General features: G+C 42.6%; 1 pseudogene; it reads left to right on the forward strand.

Moving 5' to 3' along the window:
- The first annotated feature begins 1381 nt into the window (after nt 1-1381).
- On the forward strand, nt 1382-1940 carry LOC102499328 (ATP synthase F(0) complex subunit C1, mitochondrial pseudogene; annotated as a pseudogene).
- The last annotated feature ends 9641 nt before the right edge of the window (nt 1941-11581 follow it).

The following is an 11581-nucleotide window of genomic DNA, read 5'->3' on the forward strand; positions in this document are numbered from 1 at the left end:
ATTTTTTTTTTATTTCAACAACTGCATTTTGAACACAAAACTGAAAATGAAGTAAAGCAGAAATAAATACAATCCAGAAACAGACTGACATACATATTCTATGAACCTGTAGTAGTGAAACATAGAACAGGAATAATCTTTTAATTGCATTTATGCAAGTGCTTTGACCAGTAATCATTGGGAAATATAGTGATAATATTTCTAAATGGCAGAGATCTATGGAGCATAAATCTTGTTCCTAATGAAAATGAACTGTTAAGAAACATTTTCCAAACTTTTCTTTTAAGCAAAACACTTTCAGCTGATGCAGTTGAATCGGATTGAAATTGGTTGACTGCTCCCTCAGAACCCTCTTGCCCCGAGAACCCACCATTTCCTCCACACTTGCCCTCAGTGGCCTGAGGAGCCTGTGTGGAAACCCAGGGGTCTGTGCAGCTCGGTTTGGAAACCACTTGATTAAAGATGGATGACATTGTGCGTGTGAATCTCAAGAGTGTTAATTCATTCCTAACACTTGCTTAGTGGTTTGATCCAACTGAAATACATCCACTTATGAACTAGAGATGCTTTAGTCATGAAAAGAAGGTCAATGCTTGGGATGCTGATTCCAGTTTCTTTATCTTGACCACAACTACCATATACATGCTCATTCAAGACTTTGAGCAATGGTTACAGAGGTGGCAAAAGAGTGGAGTGGGGGGAACCAGCAGTTGGCATAATGGCTATGTCGCTGGACTTCCACGGAGTCAACCGCAGTTTGCGACCTGGACCCGGTGGCATAGAACTCAGGCTGGGCGCGTGTGCGTGCGTGCCCAAGATCCCAAGAGGAGAATGGAGGAGAAGGGATTGCGGCGTGACCATCCCCCCAGGGAGTGATTTCTCGCTTTCTGTCTCTATGTCTCTCTCTGTCTGTCTGGCGAGCGCATGTGCCTTATAGCGAAAACCTCTCCAAAAAAAAAAAAAAAAAAGAGCGGAGTGGGGTGGACATTTTCCTACTCATTTTCCGGAAAAGCTGGGATGGGAGATAAAGAAGATGGGTTTCCAGGAAGTCAATGAAGTTTACATTTTAGGATACCTTTCATGACCGCAGTTATTGAATGTCACCAATCTAATCAACATTAAGGATCAGTTACTGGGTAAACTTATGAAATGTTCCAAAGTCTTACAGCTTATTTATAAAGACATTTTATAAATATAAAGACGTTTTCCCCAGTCTAAAAGTTTTCATGATATGACCAATAGCACCTTATAAAGCCAAAACAAACTTTTTAAAATCCTTGATAGTAATAAAAAATCAATTTTTGATTGAATGTGCTAGTGGAAAGACTGAATAAATCTCTGATCACTATAAAAACTGATAGTACAGAGCAGGGCAAGCACTGTGGGCCGAGCAGGGGCAGCGGGGTTGTGGGAGTGCAGACTGATAACATGCAGACCACTGGGGAGCTACTCATTTCTCTGGCTCTGATCCGCTGTTGTACCAGGGGTCTACTAAGGCCTGTGTCTGCCTCCTTCCTGAGTAGGCCAGAGAATGCATCGAAACAGCCTTCTTCCAGCAGCTCCCCTCTCCAGGTGACCAGGCAGGAGTTCCAGACCAGTGTTGTCTCTCGGGACACAGCAGCCAAGTTTATTGGTGCTGGTGCTGCTACCGTTGGTGTGGCTGGTTCAGGGACTGACATTGGAACAGTGTTTGGCAGCTTGACCATTGGCTATGCCAGGAACCCGTCTCTCAAGCAGCAGCTCTTCTCCTATGCCATTCTGGGCTTTGCCCTGTCTGATGCCATGGGGCTCTTCTGTTTGATGGTCCCCTTCCTCATCCTCTTCGCCATGTGAGGCTCCGTGGGGGTCCCCTACCCGTCCCTGCTGCTTCGACTCCACACCACGTCCAGTGCTGGGGTGTGCTGAGCTTTACCATTAAACACAATGTTTCTGTAAACCCATATGCCTGTGCCTCTGTCCTTTGACCTTGGGGAGGGCCTTGGAGAGAGGAAGGTGAGAAAGAGAAAGAAAGAAAGAAAGAAAACCTGATAGTGCAAAATCACAGTAATATAAAGAAGCAGTTCCTCCCTCCCAAACAATAATGAGAACGGTATTTAGAGAGATATACTAGGCAGTGAAACAATGAAGATTATTATGATTGGGGGGAGAGAGGATATAGTGTTTCTGTTATTGGTCAACTTTAAAAAATTTTAAATTTGTTGTGATTTCTTTTCTCATTCTAAAAATATATTTATTTTTTGTACCTTATTTTATGTTAGGCATTTTGAATTATTTTTTTAAACAAAATTGTGCTGGGTTAGCCCCCCTGGCCTAGTGGTTCAGGGAGGTGAATTATACATAGCCAATTAAATTTCAAATCCCAGCTCTGGTGGTTTAAAAAAAAAAAATGTGTATGTGCCCCAAATTCCAAAGGATGAAGAAGTAATTATGGTATGCCCATGCCCCGCTGGGGGATAAATTTCCACCTCCCACCCCATTTCTCTGTCTTTCTCTGAGTACACACACCCTCTGACAATTAAAATATATAAATAAATAAGTAAAAATGGTGCCAAAAAATGACACAAGCTTGAGGCCCTGCAAAGCCTACATCTGCACCTGTCTACTATGGAGGTACCTCAGGGCAGGCAACAATTGATTCTTGGGCATTGTCCTATTCTGCTACAGCATGCAGCTGTCAAATTCACACAGTTATTTGGGGAGGGAGAGTCTACCTTGGGGGAAAAAATTAATGGCATAAAGCGTGTCTTATTTATACCACATTTGTAACAAAGTCTACTTGCCCTCATTCTCTTCAAGCCAGCTAGATGCTCCAATAACCAGTTATCACTAAGGACTTAGAAGAAGGAAATAACTAGTGTGCCAGGGAACCCATCTTGCATCTAAGCTGGAACTGACTCTGGGCATCAGTTGTAAACTGCTAGGGCAGGCCTATAGGACGTTTATTGACATTACATTTACGTATTGCAGAAAAAACAGAAAACTTTCTAGAGAAGAACTCACTCTAAGGGAAGCAGGAGCCTCACGTGAGCAACTTGACACTGTCATAAGTTATTATTGTTAAAAGTAATGCTACCTAAGTCAAAGAATGACAGCGTACTCATCACTAGTTTTTGCTTTTTGTTCCATCGGCAACGTAGTCACACCTACCCAACTCACCACTTGCACGGGGCTCATGTGAATCCCTTGAAGAGCTGACCAGAGCCCTGAGGAAATAGCCTCCCTAAGGGCTTGTATATTGGGTTGAGCCAGGCTCACTGCAGCATCCTGGAGGTTCTACTGCTTGCCAATGCTGTGGCATAGTGGGAAAAAGAGAGACCTGGTGAACATACACTGTTTCTGATTGATGTTTGCTGGAATGGTGGGCACCCAGCAGGAGTAAATTTGCCCATGACTATATGGAGACTTCCAGAAATACTGGGGAGACCTGTTGCAGGACTAAAGAAATCCTGACTTAGCTAGGTATGAGCATGAACTGATGACATTTGGCTTAGTAATCTGAATGTGGCCCAGTTTAAGGTTGGTGAGGTATGGAGAAACTAGAGTAATGTTTAAAATGACAAGGCAGGGAATGGGAGTACTCAGGGATAAAATAGTTGGGGGACCCAGGTGTTACATGCCACAGCCTTGCTGTGTGGCTTTATACCTCTGCTTCCTCACGTATAGAAATGTGGTGCAAGTGTCAGTTGAATAACCTGAAAGATGTCTGCTAGCTCTAAGCTTCTTTGGTTCTAAGTGAACAACTCTGTGGGTCTTAACATCAAACAATTACAAGAGATTGTTTTTAGAAAGGGGGCGTGTTGGGACCAGCAGTTAGCATAATGGCTATGTCACTGGACTCCCACGTAGTCGACTGCGGTTCGTGTCCCGGACCCGGTGGCTTAAAACTCACGCCGGGCACGTGTGCGTGCATGCCCAAGATCCCGAGAGGAGAATCAAGGAGAAGGGATTGCGGCATGGCCATCCCCCCTAGGGGGTGATTTCTCGCTTTCTGTCTCTCTGTCTCTCTCTGTCTGGCGAGCGCATGCGCCCTATAGAGAAAACCTCTCCAAAAAAAAAAAAAAGAAAGGGAGCATGTTCAAGAAAGTCAAGGACAAAATGTTCGTAACGCAGTTGCTCTCTGGAAGTTTTTGTTAGTCTCAATAGTGAGCAAATAAATATCATCTAATAAGGAAGCCAAAGTGTCTCATAAGTCCCCACACATATGCACACATTGCATATCAACCAACATAATAAGGATCCCGTTTTCTTTTGTCTGAGCTATAGATTTAAAGCAGTGTCTGGAAATGTTGGCAGTACCTCACTATAGCCAGTTAATGGTGAGACCGATGAGACAATGATACAGATGTGAGCCTGCAAATGCGATAGAGCCTACCAATGTGCTCACAGACTGCTGGTTTCTGAAGACCAAGACAATCCTTACATGTCACTTAGCAGTTATGGTGAGAGGGGGAATATTTGATATCACTACATTAATTATGGATATTTCTAGGATCATATGAGAAAGAGCAGTGTGGCTGCTCTTTGCATGATACGGTGACATGCCTTGTAGTGGGGGTTTCCTTCAGAACAGCTTTCTGGGAGATATTGGCTCTTCAGTTGAATAAACTGGGAAATAGCTCTAAAGAATCACCAAATCTGGAATATGTGAAATGAAGGAACATGGAGAGAAATTCAGCCTCAGGCATGGCTACTGCAGGTTTGAAATTGGTGTTCTCTTTACAATACCAGGGAGATCATACATAAATGGTTTCAGTCATGCAAGTAGTTGGGCTTCTACAGGTCTAGATAAAGTGACCTTTAGAATCATGCTGGCACCTGGAAAGCACTTAGCAATTTCTAAATGAACAAAATGAAGCTCAGAGCAAGCAAGCCACTTCTTTGGATCTGCATTTCTGAGAAGGACAACACAACCAGAATCTGGGACTGCAGAGGGTCTGGAATTGAAAGAACAGCGCTTCTTCCAGGGCTGTACAATACGGCAATGGCGAGGTGACTCTCAGGCTCCGTGACCACAGAATGCTGCTTCAGTGGTGCTCCTAGAACTGTGCTGTATGTCATCTGCCCAACCATATTTGGTGGCCCTGCTCTGTCTCCCTCAAACCTACTCAAAATTATTTAGTTCCATGTCCTATGACTGGCAGTCCCAGGAAAAGGAAGGGTGGAGGTGCCGAAGCAGCCCTCTGCCCTGCCCACTGCTTTTTCCTCCCCTAGGAATGTGTTTTCTTTTTTTAAAGTTGCTCCCAAAGTGGAGCTGATAGCTTTCCCAGATGCTCTGCAATCAAACAAGGCTGAAAACACCAGGAAAGCTTAGATGAGTTCTCATGCACACTGGAAAGCTTAGAAAGGACAATAGGAGATGAGGGAATTGGGAGGAAAATTGAAAATCCTTAGCTAATTTTGGAAGATAAGAGGCTGGAATTCTCTGGTCTATTGCTTCTCTGCCAAACATAGCCACCACTAAAGAGAATGGACCAAAATGTAGCACCACCTCTTCCAACATGGCAACCTCCAAGAAGCAGAGGTCTCTGGTAGAAAGGACCAGATAAATGGGCCAAAAGAGCACTCATACAAGACGAGGAAGTCACCTTCCTCAAGCACACCCAGACTCACTGATTTATTTTTAAGGTTACCCTAATATACTGCAGAAAATGGTCTCAAGATTCTGTAGCTCCACCCATGTCCATAGCAGTGAAATACAAGTTTGGTTTGGATGTGAAGAAAGAAACATGCTTTGAGCTCCTCTACTATATTCTTCCCACATGCTCTTCCGGCAGATGCCACAGGGTTTACTCACACACACAGGCTCCCGCTATTCACCTCTACTGACCTTGCTCCCAATTTATCACCTGTATTCCTCTCTGAGCAATGCCATGTCCAAGGAAGAATTGACAGAAGAGACAAACATGCTAATGTTTAGGTGAGCATATGACAATCTTGGCTGCACATGAGGATTATCTGGGGAGTTCTATAAAAATGCCAATACCTGACTCCAACCCCAGACCAAATGATTCACATCTTGGGCTACAAGACTGGCATTTGTTCAAAGCTGGTATAGGTCAAAGCATCTTCCAACTCTGAGAGTTCAATCAGTGCTTCCTTAATTTTTTTCAAATTCAAAATTCTTGTTTGAATTTTAAATCTTTTGTTGTTGTTGTTTTGCTTACTATCGGGTGTGTGTGCTCACTGAAGATAGAGAGAAAGAGAGAGTAATCACCTTCCAGGGGGATGGCCACACTGCAATCCTTTCTCCTCTACTCTCCTCTCAGGATTGTGGACCCACATGTACATGTGCCTAGCATATTCCTCAAGCCACCGGGTCCAACTCTAACCACATAGTCAACCATGTGGGATCCAGCCACCTTAACCATGATGCTGCTAGCTGGTCCTTGAATTTAAAATCTTTAGAAGTTCCCAATTCAGGAGCCAGCAGATGGTGGTTACATTGCTGGACTCCCACATGGCCCATCGCAGTTTGAGTCCCAGACCCAGTGGCTTGAAAATCACACCAGAGGCACGTGCATGTGTGCCCAAGATCCTTGGAGAAGAATGGAGGAGAAGGGATTGTAGCTTGGCCATCTCCCCTGGGGGGGGGGTGATTTCTCACTTTGCCTCTTACTGTCTCTGACTCTCTCTCTCTAGTGAGCACACGTGGCCTAAGGCAAAAACCTCTCCAAAAAAAAAACGTTCCCAATTCTGGTCAGCTTTAAAAAACCCCAATGCCCAGAGTATACGGATATCAATTAAATCATGGGTGGGAACCAGAATTTGTTTTGTTTTATTTTTTAAGATTTCTTAAATGTTCCCAAAGTTTAGCCAAACTGGGCACCAATAAGTTAAAATATAACAATTCAACACAAATATAGGCACTACTGGGAAATGGGGGAGGGGTGGCAGGCATCTAAAAGAGAATGTGTTTAAAGCCAGGGACTAGAAATCAACAGAGTTTGGCGGGGCCTGGTTGGTGGTATTAACAAATCTAAAGATAGAACATGCCGACTATAGCAAGATGTCGGCATGGTGCAGAGAGAGTGGGCATGAGAGGAGGGGCCGGCCAAGGGGAAGAGTGCATGGGTGAGCTCACAGGAACATCCAGTCCTATCTGTTTGGCAGGTTCATCCCCAAAGAAAAGATCAGGCATGGGCTTAAGAAAATTTGACACCCTTTGACATTAAAACCATCCCTCTGACATCCCCTGCTCAGGCTGTGTGCTCAAGCTGTGTTCTCATTACCATTTGTCTTCCTATTTCGTTTCCTACTGGGAGAGAACGTGTTAGTCAAGGTGACACGAATGTCCACTCTGCTTAGAAGTTCTTATTTCTTGTTACAAATTAATAAGTTGTCATTTTGGTTTATAGGATAGTCTCTTGAGAGCTTGAGTGACATGAATCTGTTTCTAAGAAGCTGACCCACTCTAGCATGTTAACAAAGTCCAGTTTCCAAGTCTGTACATCGAGTTCGCCAAAGTGGCACCACCTCAAAATTCCTGGGGCTTGGCACAGAGATGTTTTCGTGATAGTTCTCCACCATGTTGAAAACTCTTAGAAAACAGTGGTCAATGTTTCATTCTGTGAATCACCGATACCTGTCTCAGCACTAGGACAGTATACGCAAGGGCGATAGCCTAAATATTTATGCTCAAGTCCACAACATCGCCCTTTCTATGTGATGCCAGTCCAAGCTGAGGAGCAGAGCCCTGGAGGCACCTATGGGGCCAGGTGCCCACCTTGTCGGCATGTGGTCTTAGGCAATTCATGGGTCCTGGGGAAGGAAAGGGTCTGAGGCTGAGAGAAGGGCACTAGAAAGGCTCAAAGTAGAGGCCTTTTACCAGTACAGATGTATGTTGATAACTTAAAAATTAGTAGATCCGTTCATTTTGGTACATAACAGCTGAATATCAGCTCTGTGTGTAAGTAACCGATATCTGTTAATTACATGGATATCCCCTCACTAAAGCATCGTGCTCATGACAGGTAGCACTCACAAAATGCCAACTCCTTTCCAGAACTGCATGACATCAGGCTCCTGAGAGAGTGTGACTAAGCACAGCCTTAGCTTTTCATCTCATGTGATTGGGAGCTGGTTGGCTCTGGTGGCTGGGATACGGAGGGATGAGAAAAAAAAAAAGAAGTGTCCCCTCCTTCCAGGATTAAGAATACAAAGCACATGACTGCTTTCGCTTGAGTTTAAACAGAAATTACAAAAGCCCTATGTCTTTTGCAACTGTGAGACTCCTTTGGCAAAATCACCATTCTCTGCTGTCCTCGTATGAAAGCAAAAATCCCATTAGTCTGATATTTGTAGCAAGGCAGCCTGATCAGATGAGAACAAAACTTCTGATCCCCTTTTAAGTGAAATCTACTATGACTCCCCAACAAAGCAACTGTCTAAGAATCGCCTCTTTAGCATTCTGCGCTGACTCTCCCCTACATTGGATATTCTGCTACAAGTGATTGCCGAGGGACGTCACTGGGTGAGAAGGCTGAAGAACACTTGTTTACCATGTCATTCCTGTCATTCTGGCACCGACTTGTTGGTTTCCCTCCTCAGGACACCTTAAAGGGACATGTGCAATCAACACAGTAGTGGGATCTGAAGAGTTCTTTATGGTTAATTGTGTCGTTATTGTGAAATATGAACACGTTAGTGCGTAGTTTATCATGCTGTCCACAATTTTGGCTTTTTTAGACCTTTCCCCAATGGTTTACTTTCCCACTGCTTTCTAAGCCCCATTCTTTTACATCTTAGTAAACTGTGCATTGTTGAGTTGTAATCTGGTCTAGACATGTAGAGAAGTTTGGTGCGCTTCCTAAAACAGTTTACATTATTATTCGCTAGCACATAAATCATTTCATAGCTTCTGGGTATATCGTTAGAATGAGGGTGATTCGGTATCTGCTGTGATGAAAAAGAGTTGTCTACACAGACAGACGGATAGCTGGCATGTTATAGTACCAAATGTATCTAGAACAACTCTGAAGATGGGCCACCACGGCAAAGCGTTTGTTCCCAAGTTATTATTTTGATATCATCTTCTAGGCATCTCAGAAAGTTCTAGTCTGAGATACAGAAAGTTTCATTATCCAAAAGGAAAAATCTATTATATCTTGTAAGCCCAGAGTGAAAACAGCACGTGACCTCAGGGCTGCCAGTGGCCCCTCGTGCCAGCTGGTTCAATGGGCAGAAGTGAGAATGTTAATAAACACCCTAATGAAAGGAAGTTGTTGGATAGTAATTAACATATGCCATTAGTTTCTGTCCCTTTGGCCAGACACGGCAGACAGACTGAAACCATACATACAAATGAGTGTCTGCTAGGACTGTGTGGGGAAGAAAGGGGAACAGTGTCATTGTGAGCGGCTGGTGTTGTCAGCAGCTTTAAATAACAGGGCCACTTAGGAACAAAAACAGGGAAGGCTTTTGTGTTCTGGAACAAAATCATGTGGCTTAAAAATTTTAATTTAATAAACTTTTTTTTTTCATTCCCATTTACTTTTCACATTAAAAAATGCTGTTTATGGTTTTGGTTATTTTAAGAAAATAATGACTTAGCTTTTTTTTTTTTTCTTTAAATCAGTGAGTATAGGACTGTAACTTAGGGCTTTTTGTTTTTAAACCACAATTTCCTAATCTCTCCAGGAAGAGAGGTGATTACATGAGTCTCATGGGCATCCTAGTAGTTGTATTTCTCAAGATTTGCATTATCCTTTTCTGGTTGACCTAAAATGGCTTATAAATCATACCAACTACTCCCAAATGCTGCCTCTCACTGCGCAGTGGAAAGTCAGAATTGGAAACACAGAGTTTAGCTGCCTGCAATGGCCTCTTTTTGCCATTGGACCTGACACCCAAGAAGGTGAAACAAGGTTCCCTCAATCATAGGCCTGGTCTACTGTCCTTGGTCAAGCCTTTTTCTTGTCCTAGGCCACCCTGTATTATTGTTGCTTGCTTCTTTCTCAATTTGACCATGACTAAGAGTAAACAACTCTATACACTACTTTGGTAAGGAAAAAAAAAAAAAAAGGCATTAAAAAGAGACCACATCACATTTGGATTCTTCTTCATGTAGGTTGATTTGCAAAGAGTACATACATTTAAGAAGAAACCAAATATGTTAGAGATCCCAGAAACAGAGAAGCTGGGTGCAGTTTGTCTGTGAGATGTTATGAGGAGTAAACAAATAATCAGCCAGAAAATTTAAAAATTAGAAATCAGAGAGATTACAGTAAAATATGAGTTGACAAGGGAGACAGACACCACAAATAAGTAGGTGGAGCCTCTGGAAGAGGCTAATGTGCAATTTAAGAAATGATTCCCCTATTATAAATTAATTTGAATGACTGAATTAGTGCATCTGTGAATAATTAAAGTTGGCTGAAGTTTCTCTTCATGTCTTTGAATAAAGAACTTGTTAAATCAATTAAAGTATAATCAGAAGAATAGACAATTTAGTTTAACCTACTTAAGATGGAAAAATAACTTTTTTTAAGAGATTTTTGCTATGGGGAGCATGTGCTCACCAGAGAGACAGAAAGTGAGAAATCACCCCTGGCGGGATGGTCACACCACAATCCCTTCTCCTTCATTCTCTTCTCAGGATTTGGGGCACACACACTCATGCTTGGCATGAGTTTTAAGCCTCCAGGTCTGAGAACCAGGGTCAACCATGTTAGAGTCCGGCCATATAACTATTATGCCATTAACTGGTCCAGGCAAAATAACTTTTAAGCGTTGTTCACAGAGACCCCCAAGGGGTTCTTCACTTCATGATTCTCCCATTCCCTGTTTCAGCCAACCAGAATTAGGACACACATGAGCACCTGGTGTGTTTGGGGAGGCCTGGGGATGTGAACCCAGAATTTCCCCATATGTCTTCACCATCATAGAGCATTGCAGTACCACTGCATCACTTCAGCTGGCTTTTGTTTCTTTTAATGCAATATGCTTCCTAAAAAAAGTAGAATCTGCTTTCTCAAACAGTTCCAAAAAAACCTTTATTTGCATCTTACACCAGAGGCATTTCACCTCCTAACTATAAATAAAAAAAATAATGGTCTCTATTTGGCAATAGATTAACATTTCTTTTGTTTAAGAACCAAAGAAGTTAAAGACCTCCACAAGGAAAACTATGAGAAGCTAAAAATAGAAATTGAAAATGACACAAAAAAGTGGAAGTTCATCCCATGTTCCTGGATTGGAAAAATTAATATAATCAAAATGGCAATTCTACCCAAATTAATCTACATATTTAATGCAATGCCAATCAAAGTACCAGACACATTCTTCACAGATCTAGAAAAGACAATCATAAAATTCATCTGGAATCATAAAAGATCCCAAATTGCCAAAAATTTCTACACAAGAAGTGTGGAGTGGGCGGCATCTCACTCCCTGATCCAAAAATATATTACAGAGCTGTGGTATTCAAAACAGCATGGTATGGCACAGAAACAGACATGTGGATCAATGGAATAGAATAGAGTCCCCAGAAATAAATTTCCAAACATATAGTCAACTGATTTTTGACAAGGGATACCAGTCAATCCAGTGGGAAAAGGAAAACCTCTTCAGCAAATGGTGCTGG

This window comes from Tupaia chinensis, unplaced genomic scaffold (genome assembly GCF_000334495.1).
Source record: "Tupaia chinensis unplaced genomic scaffold, TupChi_1.0 Scaffold144262_1, whole genome shotgun sequence".
Taxonomy (NCBI): Eukaryota; Metazoa; Chordata; class Mammalia; order Scandentia; family Tupaiidae; genus Tupaia; species Tupaia belangeri.